This window comes from Mus musculus, chromosome X (assembly GCF_000001635.26).
Source record: "Mus musculus strain C57BL/6J chromosome X, GRCm38.p6 C57BL/6J".
Taxonomy (NCBI): domain Eukaryota; kingdom Metazoa; phylum Chordata; class Mammalia; order Rodentia; family Muridae; genus Mus; species Mus musculus.
Window position 1 is genome coordinate 76,507,874 of NC_000086.7, and position 5,084 is coordinate 76,512,957.

Sequence of the window (5,084 nt, forward strand, 5' to 3'; positions counted from 1 at the left end):
TGAGCCAATGTGCCACTGTGCAAACCAAATGCATTACTGAACATTTTATAAAGTATGCGTGGATTGAATATGTATATTTACAATGATATATTTTTAGATAAGAGATGATTTGATTTGGTGGAGAGAGAAAGGGTTCAGTCAAATGTGATTGGTCACACATACATCATTATTGATGCTAAAACTGATTTGTATTTGATATTTGTCCTACTTAGTTTTATGTCAACTTTATACAAGCTAGAGTCATCAGAAATGAAATTTAATTGAGAATGTCTTTATAATATGTGGGTACAGGCAAGCTTTTAAGGATTTTCATAATTAGTGATTGATAAGGAAGAAGTCAGCCAATTGTGACTGGTGCCATACCTGCATTTTGATCTTGGGTACTAGAAAAAAGCAGGCTGAGCAATCAATCCGTGGGAGCAAGCCCCTAAGAAAAACAGGCTGCTACAAGAGCTCCTGTCTCCAGGTTCCTGTCTTCTTCGAGTTCCTATCTTGACTTTCATTGATGATGAACAGTGATAAAGAAATGAAATACAAATAACAACCCCAAATTTCTTTAGTCATATTTCACCAAAGCAATAGTAACCCAAAGTATGATGATAACATTAAAACATTTATTTATTTTTGAGGCTAGCTAATTAGTTACTTAGTTCTTATTGGATTGAAACATCAGCCTTTTATCACTAGGCAAGCACATTGTTTTTGCATATAAAATACCAGACATTGATAATTTCCAGAGTGTAAAATCTGGAATGATGGACCTGGAGGATATCATCCTGAGTGTGGTGACCCAATCACAAAAGAACTCACATGATACATATTCACTGATACATATCCACTGATAAGTGGATATTAGCCCAGAAACTTAGAATACCCAAGATACAATTTGCAAAACACATGAAACTCAAGAAGAACGAAGACCAAAGTGTGGTCACTTTTCCCCTTCTTAGAACTGGGAACAAAACACCCTTGGAAGGAGTTACAAAGACAAAGTTTGGAGCTGAGATGAAAGGATGGACCATCTAGAGACTGCCGCACCCGGGGATCCATCCCATAATCAGCTTCCAAATGCATACACCATTGCATACGCCAGCAAGATTTTGCTGAAAGGACCCCGATATAGCTATCTCTTGTGAGGCTATGCCAGTGCCTGGCAAACACAGAAGTGGATGCTCACAGTCAGCTATTGGATGGAGCACAGGGCCCCCAATGGAGGAGCTAGAGAAAGTATCCAAAGAGCTAAAGAGGTCTGCAACCCTATAGGTGGAACAACAATATGAACTAACCAGTAACCCCAGAGCTCGTGTCTCTAGCTGCATATGTAGCAGAAGATGGCCTATTTGGCCATCATTGGGAAGAGAGGCCCCTTTGTCTTGCAAACTTTATATGCTTCAATACAGGGGAACACCAGGGCCAAGAAGTGGGAGTGGGTGGGTAGGGCAGTGGGGGGGAGGGTATGGGAGACTTTTGGGATAACATTTGAAATGTAAATGAACAAAATACCTAATTTTAAAAAAACATGAAAAAAAGGAAAAATATGTGTAACATTAAGAGATGATACACTATTCATAGTAGAACATGTGCCCCTGTGGCATGTTGGGGCACGTTTTGGGTATTGTCCCAACAGTGGTATAGCTGGATCTTCAGGTAGATCTATTTCCAATTTCCAGAGGAACCTCCAGATTTATTTCCAGAATGTTTGTATCAGTTTGCAATCCCACCAGCAATGGAGGAGAGTTCCTCTTTCTTCACATTCTCTCCAACATGTGTTGTCACCTGAGGTTTTGATCTTAGCCATTCTGATTTGTGTAACATAGAATCTCAGGATCATTTTGATTTGCATTTCTCTGACAGTTAGTTAAGGACTTTGAACATTTCTTTAGGTGCTTCTCAAGCATTCAAGAATCTCTAGTTGTGAATTCTCTGTTTAGCTCTATACCCCATTTTTTGATAAAGTTGTTTGGTATTTTTGGTGATAAAATTCTTGAGTTCTTTATATATTTTGGTTATTAGCCCTCCATCAAATGTGGGGTTAATAAAGATTTTTTCCCAATGTGTAGGTTGCTAATTTGTCTTATTAACAATGTCCTTTGCCTTACAGAAGCTTTCCTATTTCATGAGGTCCCATTTATCAATTCTTGATATTAGAGCATGAGCAATTGAAGTCCTATTTAGGAAATTTCCCCTGTGCCAATGAGATCAAGGCTCTTTCCCACTTTATCTTCTATTAGATTCAGGTTATCTGATTTTATGTTCAGGTTCATGATCTGTTTGGACTTGAGCTTTGTACAAAGTTACAAATATGGGTCTATTTTCGTTCTTCTACATACAGACAGTCAGTTAGACCAGCACCATTTATTCAAAATGCTTTCTTTTTTCCATTGTATATTTTTGGCATCTTTGACAAAGATTAAGTGACCATAAGTGTGAGGTTTTATTTCTGGGTCTTCAATTCTATTCCACTGATCAACATGTCTGTCTATGTCCCAATGCAATGCATTTTTTATTACTATTTCTTTGTACTAAAAGCTTGAGGTCAGGGATGGTGATTTCCCCCAGCTGTTCTTTTATTGTTAAGAATTGTTTTTGCTATCCTGGGTTTTTTGCCTTTCCAGATGAATTTGAGAATCTCTCTTTCCATGTCTTTGAAGAATTGTGTTGGGATTTTGATGGGAATTGCATTCAATCTATAGATTGCCTTTGGTAGGATGGTCATTTTTACTATGTTAATTCTGCCAATCCATGAGCATTGGAGATATCTCTATTTTCTGAGATCTCCGATTTCTTTCTTGAGAGACTTGAAGTTATTGTCATACAGGTCTTTCACTTCTTTGGTTAGAGTTACCCCAAGATATTTTATACTATTTGTGGCTATTTTGAAAGGAATTGTTTCCCTAATTACTTTCTCAGCTTGTTTATCCTTTGTATAAAGGAAGGCTACTGATTTATTTGAGTTAATTTCATATCCAGCCACTTTGCTGAAGTTGTTTATCAGCTGGAGAAGTTTTCTGGAAGAATTTTTAGGGTCATTTATGTATATTATTATGTCATCTGGGAATAGTGATACCTTTATCTCTTTTTTACTATTTTGTATCCCTTTGATCTCTTTTGTTTTTCTTACTGTTCTAGCTAACACTTCATTTACTATATTGAATAGATATGGGGAGAGTGGGCATCCTTGTCTTATCCCCAATTTCTGTGGGATTTCTTCAAGTATGTCTTTTTTTAATTTGATATTGGCTGCTGGTTTGCAGTAAGTGACTTTTATTATGTTTATGTATGGGCCTTAAATTACTGATCTCTCCAATACTTTTAAAATGAAGGGGTGTTGTATTTTGTCAAATGCTTTTTATACATCTAAGAAGATGATCATGACTTTTTCTTTGAGTTTGTTTATATATTGGATGACATTAATGGACTTTTTTTATAGTATAGCAAACTGATTCCTGGTATGAAGCCTATTTGATCATGATGAATTGTGGTTTTGATGTGTTTTTGGATTGGGTTTGCAAAAATTTTATTGAGTATTTTTGCATCAATATTCATAAGAGAAAGTGGTCTGAAGTTCTTTTTTTTTTTTTTTTGGTTGTGTCAGAGTAATTGTAGCTTCATAGAACGAGTTATGTAGTGTTCCTTTTGTTTGACTTTTGTGGGATAGTTTGAGGAATACTGTGCCACACGCTCTGGTCGAGTCAGCTTGAGAAGCTGAGAGGCTTAAAAGTCACTCATGAGGCAAAGAGTTTCAAAGAACCTCTCCTCCTGGAGTCTGGCGTTCTCTCTAACCCATACATTAATTTTCCATTCTCCAGTTAGTCTAGTGTATGGATCCACGTGCTCTCTTCCAGTATTATCCTATTATAAGTGCCTTTTAAGATTGAATTCTGACATAGCCAAAGCCTTAGTGTTCCAACAGTCCTAGAACGTCCTTGAGCAAGAACATGGGCTTGAAATTCAGTAAGAATGTAAAAGCTAAGTCACTCCCTTACACATGAGTTTACCATCACTAAGGAAGAAGGAAGTTTCAGACTGAAGGAGAAACCAGAATAGATACTTAGAACTATAGCAGAGTTACACCCATACATACGTATTTACAATGGCCTAAGGGGAAGGTTGACTATACAATGGACTAAAATAGGAACTATGGCAAGGGCACAAAGCCCTTGACCCTGGCTTCCAAGATTAAGTGAATCTTGGGTGGAGCCCTTGTTGAGCCCAGTTGTTAACAATGAATTCTATCCCAGGTGGTTCCTGTTATACCTTCTGTGTTTGCTTTCCTCTGTTTTATGTAAGAATCCAGTTACCTCATTTGTAACTTGTGGGTATGTCACCCAACTTCCTTATTGTCTTCTGCATAAAAAGTCTGATGCTCGACTTGATAAAATACATTCAGATTCTACACACAACCTCTCCTGTGTGCATCTGTCTGTCAAATTCATCCAATGCTTTGCCCACCCGCGACTAGAGACCCGTTCCACGCAGACAAAGGGGCCCAGAGGGTCTGCGGAAATATTGGTACCAGATCTTCTTTAAAAGTCTGGTAGAATTCTGCACTAAACCCATCTGGCCCTCGTCTTTTTTTGGTTGGGAAGTGTTTAATGACTTCTGCTATTTCCTTCTGTGATATGGGCATTCGGTTTTCCTTTTCTAGCTAACCTTTTCTACTGTGCCTTATGAATCCCTGTGTTGTGTCTATTCAATTGTAATATTCTTGAGCTGCAAGAAGGAATTCTAAAATAACTGTTGACTGCATAAGAAGCTGGAAACAACCTAAATGTCCCATGACAGAAGAACGGATACAGAAAATGTGGTTCATTTACACAATGGAATACTACTCAGCTATTAAGTACGAGGACATCCTGAGTTTCACAGGCAAATGGATGGAACTAGAAAATGTCATCCTGAGTGAAGTAACTCAGACCCAAAAATACATGCATGGTATGTACTCACTAATAAATGGATATTAGCCAAAAAAGTACATAATACCCAAGATAAAGTCCACAGAACTCAAAAAGCTCAACAAGCTGAAGTGCCCAAGTGAGGACACCTCAGTCCCACTTGGAAGAGTAAAGAAAGCAATCACCAGC